Source organism: Chionomys nivalis, chromosome 24 (genome assembly GCF_950005125.1).
Source record: "Chionomys nivalis chromosome 24, mChiNiv1.1, whole genome shotgun sequence".
Classification (NCBI taxonomy): Eukaryota; Metazoa; Chordata; class Mammalia; order Rodentia; family Cricetidae; genus Chionomys; species Chionomys nivalis.
In genome coordinates, this window is record NC_080109.1 from 23382752 (window position 1) to 23395586 (window position 12835).

General features: G+C 41.1%; 1 protein-coding gene across 1 annotated transcript in view; it reads right to left on the reverse strand.

Annotated features, from left to right (window-relative positions):
• Positions 1 to 12835, reverse strand: part of Lhfpl6 (LHFPL tetraspan subfamily member 6) — a 189466-nt gene that overhangs the window by 123255 nt on the left and 53376 nt on the right. The window lies entirely within an intron of this gene.

The following is a 12835-nucleotide window of genomic DNA, read 5'->3' on the forward strand; positions in this document are numbered from 1 at the left end:
TCCTTGCCTAGGAAGGAGCCAGAAGGGTGGAGAAGCAAAGCCACAAATGGAAAAGCTCTAACTGCCAGGGCTATTTCTGAAAGCAGAGAAGGACAATCCTAACCATTCCCTGTACCTGAAGCTCAGAAGTCTATTTTCTTGGACCCTGGTTGATCTACACTGCAGAGAGAAGAAGTTACCCTCAAATGCACAGGGCACCACGTGTGCGCCTGCCCTGTGAAGCAAGCTGTTAGTCTCACTTAGATACAAAGGAAACTTTGTAGCAGTCTCAAGAACACCAGGCTAGGTGCAAAAAATAAGATTTAGCAAAGAAACGGCAGCCCCACAGCCTGCCTGTACCGCTCATCAGCTCATCCTTATTCAGTCAAGGTTAACTGGGTGCCGAGGGATGAGACAGAAAGAAAAGGCACCTGCCACCCTCAAGAGCACTCAAAAAACAGGGGCAGGGAAGGGGCAGTAAATTGCAGAATTAAAATGTAAATGCATTTCTGAGCTTGCACAGGAAGGGAAAGGTATACTCCCAAAGCTGAAGGAGTCAGGCAAGGACACGTTGATTGATGTAAACTTTTTAACTCCAACCCTCCAGAATTCCGAGGAAAATGACAAAGCGCCCACGATCAGAAACTGCTACTGCCCATGTAATGTCACATAGCAGAAAAAAAAAAAAAAAGCTCAAAGAACCTGTAAGAGCCCTTGAGCTTTCTAGGCATTTACAGGAATAGATCAAATCGATAAATAGCAACCAGCTCAAACCCACATACTCTTTAGAAGCATCTGCTCCCTCACTGCTCGCCTGGTCCTCTTTGATCCTGATGAGACCCGAATCCCCTCTAAGTGGAGTACCTCTGACAGCTCTGTCCATTTGACCCAGTGAAGAACCTCATTCTGCTTTACACTTAATGCTATTTCTGACAAAATGCTTTCCCTATTACTTCCACTCACATAGCTATGTCAGTGTCGCCTTCAAGAAGCGACATGTCCGCGAACTTCCACACCTACTACAAGTTTGCTATTCTTCTACCAAGGATTGAGATTTTTTTTTCTCCAGGAATAAAAAGAAAAAGCCCAAAGCACAGAGCCATAAATCAGCCGCAGGAAACACGGTCATGCATTTTACAGCGTATGATCCAAACACACGCGGTGCCAAATTGGCCTTTAGTCGCTCAAACTGACAGGAATGGTGCCTGGGCTGACACTGTATTTTACCATTTGCCCTTCTGGCAAGATAAAGGCCATCCCTTTCTCCTTCCTGGGGATTTCTCTTTCTTGTAACAGCTCACTAAATGCTGGCCTTTGTTTGAGAATCTTTTTAAGGCATCCTTTGAAATCACACCTTTCCCCTCTGCTGGCCCACATGGCAGCCCTGTGCTGAGCTAGGTGATGAACTGGCTCACTGAGGTCTCTGTGTTAACTTTGCCAGCATCTTCCCAGTCACACTGATAGGCGAGTGGTGATGAGGGAAGGGAGGAAGAGACATTGTGAAAAGAAAGACTTAAAATAAATAGCATTTTTCACTAAAGGGGAAACCAAGATTTTTTTTTTCAATGTCTTCATAAAACAAAAGTAATTTACTATGAGGGGAACAGTTTCCCTAGGGTGACAAAAAATAAAAATATAGTCTGAGTATGGTTTTAGATGATTTCATTCCTCAAAAGTTATATAATTACAGTATACCTGTCATTATGTTCACAGCATGTAACTTACTTTCATCAATTAAATTAGAGTCAAGGAATCTTCTAGGTGTTTTGCATTCTAGCAAATTCTAGACCAGTCAAGAAGAAGAGGGCAAATTACAGGGTCCGGTTGTCTAATGCTTCTGGAATCATCTCTTAGCTGGATTCCTGTGAGCTCCGTGTTTATATCTGTGGACGATGCCCTTCCCCGGTATTAACATAACAGCTATGCCACACTTCCAGCAGGCTTGGGAAATGAATGCAGAATATGTGTGTCCTGGCAGACTTCATGCCCCTGGAATGAAGAAATTCATTCGCAGGCCTCCCCACCTTCTACCATGCCAGCTTCAAATACCAGACACTGTATGACTTATCATTCAACTCCCTGCAAGGGCCCAAGCAGCTCCTTGTTGGTTTTGCTGGCAAGGGTTAACAAGTCCCTTGAGATACCCCCCTTCCAGCATACCAGAAATTATCATAATTGATCTCTATATGTTTCTCATTTTCCAGATAAAAGATAATTCATGGGCCTACAGATTTCCCATCAACCCCACTGGGTGCTGAGAGCCCTTGAACAGCCAGTTCACAAGCTGAGCAACACGGATGCAGAGGTTCTAATTAACAGACAGACGAATGCATAATGCCGGAATCAACAGGGACTAAGGGAAAACTCATCTGAGTGCAGACATTAACACGCTAGCCGACCTTGGCCAAGGCACTTGACCTCGCTAAGCCTCAATTCCCTCGCCCAGTAAAATTGGATAAAAAGGAAAACCTTGATGAAAATTGGATGTTGAATTTAATTGACTGTGATGAGCCTACCTAAGTAATTTACAATCCCAGAGACAACAGTCAAAACACAGAGCAAACCCCCGAAGTGCCAGCACAGAGGGGGAGCCGTTTCAATGCTGCTGTCCAACCTAGCACGCCAAACCTCTTCTGTCAGCCCATGCGCTATCATATTAATTTAATTCATACCACAGGACGGTAATTTTTGTCTTTTATATTGGAAATAAGAATATGCCTGGCGTTTTAGAAGATTTGTTTTTGTTTTTGTTTTTTTTTTAAACCTCTCATCTCCCTACATGGTTCCCAAACAAACACTTTCTGGAAAAGGACTTAAAGGAACCCTACCATGATGGCAAAGCGAAAGGCTTGCCAACTGCTCTAAAAGAAAAACTCCAAAGACAAACACGGTAGACGGTAGGGGGGTAATGAGAACATTTACACTTCTAAATTATATCATTAGTTCCAGCCTACCCAAGACTGCTTAAAATGCAGTTTGCTGATTGGAAAGGAAACAATGAAGAACGAAGAGAATAGGAGATAACACTTGTAACCCCCTCCCCATGGCATATATGCAGGCTAGAAGCACGTTAGATTTTTCAGGTTGGGGGCAGTCAGATGAAACACGTACTTTCCTCCTCTGGTTTTAAAAATAGATACAGGATCCTAGCTCCTCTGCTTTATATCCAAGGTTGGAGATAAAGCTCAAGGCCTTTGGCATCATCTTTTATTAGCATCATCACTACCAAAGACCCCGAGTATAGCACCTGCAGCTCCAGCCAGACATTTCCCCTCCTGTTCTAGACACAGCTCTCTATTCCCCTCCATTATCTGTTGGCAGTTGTCTGAGGCGCTTTCAGTCTGTGCTCATACATGGTCCTGGGGACCTTATTAAAATGTTCTTTGGCTGTGGGTGGTCTAGAGAGGGAAAGTGGATTACATGGTCAACATTTCCACTTTTCCAGCATCCTCTATATTCACCTCCTGCATTGCCAAGTCTGTCTCACTCTCTTTACCTCCAAACGCTGAACCAGTCTCTTGGCTGGACTTCTAGTCTCTGTGGCACCCTTCCTGTCTTCCTACGCATCCTTTCCCCCCAAGGCAAGCTTCTTAAAAGAAAAATCTACCAGCATTCCTCCCTCCTTCGGGGGCTTCTTCAACATTCACAGTAAAGTTGAAATGTTTTAGGGTCATGGAATTCAAAGGCCTCCATGTTTTACATTATTCAGTAAATTCTCATTATCTGTTCGTTGACTTCAGCTGCACTGAAAGTTGTAATTAATAGTAATACTGGAGTACTTAATACTTCTTTTCTAAGTTACTGCAACACTGAAGTATAGATATTTCCAATTTTCTGGTAAACAATTCAAGATCCAAGATATCTTTTTGAAAAATTGTTTGCAAATAATATATCTTACAACAATCCATATGGTCAGCCAACATGTTTTGAATGTATAACAGAAGCTTTTTATTTAAATTAGCCCTTATAGAAATATTTTTAAATCATAAGAGTATGATATTGCATAGATACATACACACACACATATATATATCACTTCATTACCTTCATATTCTCTGCTTTCTTTCCTAAGATTTTCTGACAGCTCACACTGACCAACCTGTAAGAAATCTCAGGATTGATAGTGCCTCTCCAGGTAACTTGTTTCATGCTCGAATCCTCTTATGGCTTTTTGATATTCAAAGTAACTGGAGAGAGAAAGGGTTTTTTTTTTTTTTTTTTTTTTTAAAGCCAGATGCTCAGAAACACCACCGGTAACTTAGGAATCAAAACAGATGTGTCCTTACAGCTGGGTAGTGCTAAGTCACATCTCACCCTAGACAAGATGCCCAGAACACAAGCAGATCCATGTTTATTTGGTGTCAGAATGAGAACAAAATCGATAGACCAGACATGAAGCTGAGGCTGCTTGGAAAGTCGGAGCCTAAATATGGTAGAAGCTTTAAAACTTCTGAAGCATCCCAAGAGTTCCTTCATTGGCTCTGTCTTCATGCCATCCAGACTAGCCAACTTTTGCATAAATGGAAGCTATGTTTACACAAAGAACCAAGCAGAGGTAAGCATGGTATAATGTCCACAGTTAAAGAGAAGCTGGGTCTGCGGTTCAGACTGACTTTCTCTGCTGCTTCTCCAGGTTTTCCAACGATACCTGCAGCTTTATGCATTACACGGCTTGTGATACAACTGATAGAGGTGGCTTAAAAGATTCATTCATAACTTTGGGTTCTATCCTAGTAACAGATGCTCATTAACCGATATAACACAGCAGGCAAAAGTACTTCAACTGTATGTTAGTTATTATATTATTGCCCTAACAGCATTTCTATATACCTTAGGGATAAGAGTTAACATAAAAATAGAACCCTATAAGAACGCAAAAATATAAAATGTTAGATATGCCAGTAGCTACAAAGCCAGTTTCTCAACAGCACTTCCTGGTCGCCAAGAAGTAAAAACAGCTACCCCAAACCAAAATACTACTGAAACAGTGTTTAAAATATTTTTTTAAAAAAAATTAAAAATAAAGCCAGACAGCTCGCCCTTATTCAGTCAGCTTTTAGAGAGCCCTAAGCGTTCCATCATGAGTTAGGACTTTTTGCTTTGTTTTATCTTTGATTTTGTTTTCTGAGACAGGGTTTCTCTATATAACAGTCCTGGCTGAACTGGAACTCACTCTGTAGACCAGGCTGACCTTGAACTCAGAGATCCATCTGCCTCTGCCTCTTCCTCCCAAGCACTGGGTCACCCAGCAGATTTAGAACTTTCTCATTCATATTCAACTTAGTCTTTTCTCTTAGGGTGACAAGATTTGCCAAGTCAATGCATTTCATGTATATTGAGACATTGGTCAACAAGGGCCAAATGACAGAAAAATAGTACTCAAAGCATTTTAAATAGAGAACACTAGCCAGCTCCAATTCCTGCCAAGCAGTAACAAAATCAGCCTACTCAAAAGAACTATTTTAACAAAAACAAACATCTCTGAAAACTGGCAACACTCTAGCAAAATGAGAAATATTTTCATTAAAATAACTCTTTGTACTCTGGTGCCTCAAGACCAGAAATTATAAACCTGTCTACAGAAACATGACACTGTAAATACCACAAAATTGACAAGCCTAATCCAAATAGAAATTTACTTGGGGAATTTGATAAGGGCAGAACCGCTATGATGCCTTTCTCCTTTAAAGAGTTGCTAATGTGTTTGACCTTAGTTTGACTTTTGAACACATCAGTTTTTCAAGAGAGCTAGAAGAAAGTACTTCTTCAAATTACTGATGGGGTTAATTAGCATCACAGTCTTAGCGGGGGCTGAGGGCTAGGAGACTTTCAGGGATGACTGGAGAGTCCTTTTCATCTTGCCCTCCAGAGTGCGGGTGAGCCAAATAGTGATTACACTGAGGAATTTTCTCATTTCATAACTTTAATAACAAAATATTCACTGAGCATTCATATATATGCATATGAATATACATGGTTTATATAGTGCTAGTGTATACACACATTGTAAGGTTTAACAAGACATATGAACTGTGTCAATAAAGCTGAGAATAGAAATTCTGCTGCTCTATCTTTACTCCTCTGGCTATCAGTGAGCCCCATGCATAATACCACCTTTTTCAAAAGTGCAAGATGGGGGAATCTCCTAGGTTTCTGAAGGGTAAAGAAAGTGATACTGGTTGTTTTTTAACAGAGAGCAAAAGGTAATTTGAACTAAGAAAGACTACAAGTGAAAGAGCTGGGTGGTGGTGGCGCTCGCCTTTAATCCCAGAATTTGGGAGGCAGAGGCAGGAGGATCTCTGTGAGTTCGAGACCAGCCTGGTCTACAAGAGCTAGTTCCAGGACAGGCTCCAAAGCTACAAGAAACTTTGCCTGAGACACACACACACACATACACACAAGACTACAAGTGAGTCATAAGTAGCATGGCTTTGGAGAATTGGCCGCCAAGATGCCAGCACCCAGCATGACTTGAAAGCAAACGCCCATGGTCAAACTCTATATAATCCTGGAATGGTGTCTACAAAGATACCAGCTTCTACAGCATCTGTCTTAAGTCTCTCCTGTAGCTAACATAGTTCAGACTCAGTTTCTAGGGGTAGCACTGCTGGGGGTGGTAGGAGTTTTAACAGATAGGGCCTCCTGGGAGATTCTCCATGTTATTGGATGGCATATTCTCAAGGAGGATTGTGGAGCCCAGCTCCTCTCTCCTTTCTTCTTTCCTGATCATGAGGTGGGTTTTGCATGGGTCCACCATGAAGAGGTGCTTCATCACAGGCTCCAAATCAGCGACCACACCCATCTATGGACTGGCACTTCTGAACTATGAGCCAAATATGTGTGTGTGTGTGTGTGTGTGTGTGTATCTCCTTCTCTTTATAAGTTAATTGACTCAAGTACTCTGCCACAGCAGTAGACAGCTGATCATACTATTGTTTTCTTCTTTTACCAGCTGTCTTACCTTTATAGGACTAAGGGAGCATAAGCTCCCTGCATCCTTTCAGACAGACCATTTAGATCAATCAGAGACAAAAAGCCCTTGCTCTCAGCTTCAATCAATACTTCTTCCAAGTTTGAAGTAAAGATCGCCTATTTTTAAATCACATACTACCCAGGGCTACACGGTACAATATCTATGTGATCCATTTCTCTTGAATTGAATTTTAGCAAGGAGGACTTCAGAGTACCCTAAAATATCAAAGGTACATAAAACCAAGTTGTACTGCTAGCCTGCAATCTTCTGCACATGTGTTTCATGTGCATTCTGTGTAGCAGAAAGGATTATAAGAGGTTAAAATGAGGATTCGATGTCTCTACAATATCTGAAGATTCTCTTGCTTCATTATTGGGTTCGTGTTATTTGACTAATAGAAGATAGAGGATCTAACACATCAGAGGGCGTATTCACAAAATGTGCTGTGTGTCAGGTCTGTCCTATATACACATGTTTGTTTGTGGACCACATCTACAGGGACCACAACAAACTGGCTGTTTCTCTCACATCATAAAGACGTGGTTATCATAAAAGGTCTTTGTCATCTAGATATTAGCAATACACCTTACTGTGCCCACTGTAGAGAAGTTGACAGTCTTGATTAGTGACTTGTTGGCTCATAACTTTGTTTTTTCAAAGGGTGGAAAAAAGCAAAAGAAACCTTGTGATTTGAGGTCTATTCTAATCAACCAAAAAGTATAGACTAATTAATGAAGGAAATGGTAATGGAATCACGAAAAGTAGGAGGAGGTCACTATTCTCTTTTACAACTTCCTTCCCTGTTTCTTGACCATTATATTGACTTTCTGTTTGCTTCCCTCACAACTACCAATTCATCCCAACCCCTCTGCACATACATGTGTATACACACACACAGAGAGAGAAATTTATAGCAAATTTGCAACCACTATACGTAAGAAAACCTCATATAGCAACCTACACTTATTGTGATAAGTAGGAAATAGGAAACAGTCACCTTGATATGAAGGAATGGAAACTCTGTGTTCCTGCTCCTGCCTTGACAAATACTTTTTATTAATAAATTATAAGCAGAGATGTCATGACTATTTCTCAAATACTGAAGAACACAAACCTGTAAGCACAGTGGCAAACTGAAAACATGATAAAAAATTAGCTTGAAAGAATGGGTTATAATCCACATAATTCAACTATTATATGACTTGGTATCTGGCATTAGCAACCATAGAATATAGGATAATGGAAATTCAATTTCAGGAGAGGGTTGCAGAAAAATAAAAGCCTACTGTGACCCTTAATGAATCCATGATGTTGGACAGTTTATATACTTATTTGGGGATTTTATTTCCTCCTCTACTTAATCTTATATTTTAAAACCAATACATATATAAATGTGTCTGCTATGTAGAAACTAAGTGTCCCCTAGTAGCCTTTATGTATTACTATGACAAGGATCTAGTAGTCTAGAAACTAGGTAGACATCAATGCTCTGGGACAATGATCTTGTACTTTGTAAAGATTTGTTACTTGTATTTTAATAAAGTAACAAGTGGTTAAGAGCTGATTGGCCAGTAGCCAGACATGAAGTAGAGGTAGGGCAGCAAGAACTGGAGAATTCTGGAAAGAGGAAAGACACAGTCTGAAGTCGTGGCCCAGCCGTAGAGGAAGCAAGATGAGAATGCCTCATTGATAAAGGTTAACATGTGGCTAACACAGACAAGAATTATGGGTTAATTTAAGATGTAAAAATTAGTTAATAAGAAGCTGAGCTAATAGTCTAACCAGTTTATGATTAATGTAGACCTTGATATGTTTCTTTGGGACTGAAAGGCTGTGGGACCAGGCAGGACAGAAACCTCTGCCAACTCACCAACAGAGTCACATGACAACTGAAATGGAAAGGAAGACCCAGATTCTAAGAGGATTGACTCAATTGGACTTTTTATTGGTAAAGAACTTTACCAATAGAGTTGAATTATGGAGAACATTCTAGAAAGACTTAAAAATTAAATGTTAGGGGGCTGGAGAGATGGCTCAGTGGTTAAGAGCATTGTCTGCTCTTCCAAAGGTCCTGAGTTCAATTCCTGGCAACCACATGGTGGCTCACAACCATCTGTAATGAAGTCTGGTGCCCTCTTCTGGCCTGCAGACATACACACAGACAGAATATTATATACATAATAAATAAATTTAAAAAATTAAAAATTAAAAAAATAAAAAAATTAAATGTTAAAGGTCTAAGGTTTACTTGAGGTCTGTAGTTTACTTTTGTATCATTTTATAATCTACTTTGTTTGTTGCCTAAATAGATACACTAACACAATATGCATTTACTTTACAAAAGATGAAATATAAACAAACGCTCCAGATTCTAGGCTGGCACTAAAATAAGTTAGAGTGTGACAGAAGGGAGATTTTTCTTTTCTTTTTGAAATTTTTGATTTGTTGACACAGAGACTCACTTTGTAGACCTGGCTACATATGTAGATCAGGAAGGCTTCAGACTTGCCATTATTCCCTTACCTCAGTCTACGGAGCGTGGTGACACCAGGCATGGGTCACTACTTGTCACTTTAAAAAGGGCTTAAATGGAGTAGAGAGGGCAAGCTACAGGAGGAAGGGAAGAAGAAGGGGGAAGGGGAGAGATGGGAAATAGAGAGAGAGAGAAGGCAATAGAATGGAAAGACTTTCTAGGCAAATTGGATAAATGTCAAAGGAGGATTACCATGATCTTAACACTGACAAGGACTGTTGAGACAGTTATATTATGGAGGCACAGGAGAAGATAGCATGAGTACAGGAAAAAGCCATGTCAAGCGGAGGTCAATGACAAGAGTTGAAATATAGCAGGCTGTGCTCTTTGGATGTAAAGAAGCTAATAGCCATCTGGAATACAAAATGGCAGCTTAGCTAATGGGCAGGAAGAAGCTCCAGGGCTGTTGCCGTCTTGAGAATGAGATACAACTGACCCTTGCTGCGTGGGACTTGGTTCTAGCACACCACTCATTTACCAAATCCACAGGTAGAAAGTCCCTTTCATAAGAGGGACGGCATGTTCCATCCCCCACGGGAATCTGCACATACGTTTAACATCTCTAGACTACTTACAATACTATATACTGTGTAAAGGCTACATGGATTGAGGTGACTCAGCTTAGGAAACAATGACAAGGAAAAGCTGTCTCATGTTAAGAGCTGATAGAATATTTTTCTGGATATTTTTGATGTGTAGTTAATCTAACGATGAAGAACCTGGATATAGAAAGGGTGGTCTGCATCCAACAGATGTCAAGAATGCAGAGGGGTGGGGAGAAGAGAGAGAGTATATAAGAGAGAGACAAAGTAGGGGAGTCAGAAAGAAATGCTGAGAAAGCTTGGGTTTGCCTCAACATAAACATGATTGAATCAGAGATTTTATTTTCTTTTTAAAACTTTTTGGTTTTGTTTTTATTTGTATTATTATTATTTTAGGAAGGATGCAACTCCCAGATAAGTCCTGGGACTGGGGTTGGGAGAGATATTTATTTACACATCTTTTATGCTTCACTACAATCTTCTATCACACGGTTCCTAGGAACTGGGCATATTCAGGGCTGGTACCACTGCCTGGCTCAATAAAGGTACAAGAACGTGATTTAATCTTCTGAGATATTTTGCACTTAATCTATTTTGATCAGTAGAAGGTGGGTTGTGGGGGAGGGGAGAGGAAGATGTCTGGGCTCCTATATTAAACTCCTGTGTTCTTCTAGCTGAAAGTGCTCTGAAGAATAAATAATTATCTACCACCCTCGCTGTCTCCTCCACACCCACTGGGTAGCAGTGGACTTGGTCGGGAAAGAGAAGACACAGCGGCGATAGTGGAGCACGGAGGCCATTAGGGCAATGAGCCTTAAAACAATTCAGGTGTAGGAACAACTCACTACTTTTATGGTAAATGGTAGAAGGAAGTAGAAAAGGTACAAAAACTACATCCCACTAAGGTTTCTAAGGCTGAAGCACATAGGATGATTCAAATACAAAATCAGAAAAGGCAATAAAACTTCAGGACTAATTTTGTTACCCGCCAGGAAGGGGTAACTTTGCCGCCAACACTGAGGAAATAACACCCAGAAAGCAAGTTCAAATGCAAGTGAGAGACCCTGGCACGCAGGAAGGAAATGTGGATCCGAGGACCTCCCTGCCACCGAGGCTGCTTGGGCATCTCAGGTCTACACAAGGGACCACGATGACTATCAAAGCAGCTATGGTAGAGCAAAAGAGGGGCGAGGAGGTGCTGTGCCTGCTGGCTTCCCAGGTAGCTCAAGTAGCCCTGTGAATGACATGCGTTTGTCTTTGATTTTCAGGACTTTTTTTCTTTTTAAGTTCTGAATTATAATTCTCCCTCTCAGATCCAGGTAAGAGTCATTTTCATCACAATCCCTCATCACGGGCTTGTGGATGGGTCACTACCTGGGGAAAGGTATTATCTGTTTTTCTTGACGTGCTGATTTCAGAAATGAATGACGCTGTGGCGCAGCTCTCTCCTCACTTAAAACTGATATTGAGCAGATAACGACACAACTAATTTCCACACGAATGTCTTTCATCATAGCATTGTATTTCTGGAGGAATTTTATCCAGTGCAGCAATGGATCTCCCTGTATTTAATATTATTTTTAGTCTGCATGTCAGCCATAATAAATTCACTGTTGCATGCTCACTTGACAAACCACTCAATAGTTAACTTCAAGTTTCCAAGAAGAGACAGTAACTGGTAAGTGTAACTTAAGAACATCCATAGCCTTGCATCTTCCATATGCACTTTAACACAGAGAAACAGATAAAAAAAATACTGAGGATGGCCGGGCCAAGGCAACGGAATTTTGTGTATACGCATGCATGTGTGTGTGTGTTCTGTGAGCAGAGGGGTGTGTGCACACCTATGTGCATGCGTATGAAAGCTAGAGGAGGACACAGGTGACCTGCTCTATTATTCTAGACTTAGACTGGTCATCAGCAGGCCCCAGTGATCCCCCTAACTCTGCCCACATGACAGTGCACATATGTGACCATGCCTGGCTTTTTCTGGGGGTGCTAGGATCCAAGCCCGGGTCCTCACACTTAGAAACCAGGGCCCTTGACCACTGGGCCCCCTTTCCTGCCCCAGCTTTGCCTCTCTGTGAGCTGATTCATTAGGAAATGTTCATAACTGTGTGACAGAAGCAAGCGCACTCGAAGGGCATTTATGATAAGCAATGCAGCAGGCGTATAATTGTCTAAAAAGACTCAAGGTTACACAGTCATTACAATAATCTTTCCTCTTCCCTAACAAATGGTGGCTCCAGAGGACAACATGGTACGGCACAGGTGCTAACCCTTAAGAAATCAATATTCTAGATGGCACCAAGTCTTGTCAATTAAAATGGAAGCCTTCATTTTCCGTACTAAAATGGTTTCAGATTATCCGCATCATGGCTAGAAATGAACACATGCATAATCATCTTCTCACACAGGAAGAAATCTAACAAAACGATCTTATCAAGTAGAAAATGTCCCGCGTTGACAAATGAAGGCTGGGCTCAAGATCTGATTCATCAGTATAAAACCAGCCCCTAGGACGGAGACGAGCATGGGGATATTAACATATAACAACGAAGTCCCGAAATGGACTGAACGCACTTTAAGTCACTGGTGTCTGTAGCAAACATGTGGACACTGATGAAGAGCTAAGTGGCGCAGATGCACGGATGCAAGAGGGGCTGGAGGCAGAGCGTGATTTTATACTTCAACAACAACAAAACCAAAGCTTCGGAATAAGCAGCATAAATGTTATTGTTCCGAAATGTTTGGATCCATTCCCGCCATAACAATCGCTTCAAAATTTTGTGATTGCAACCAGTAATA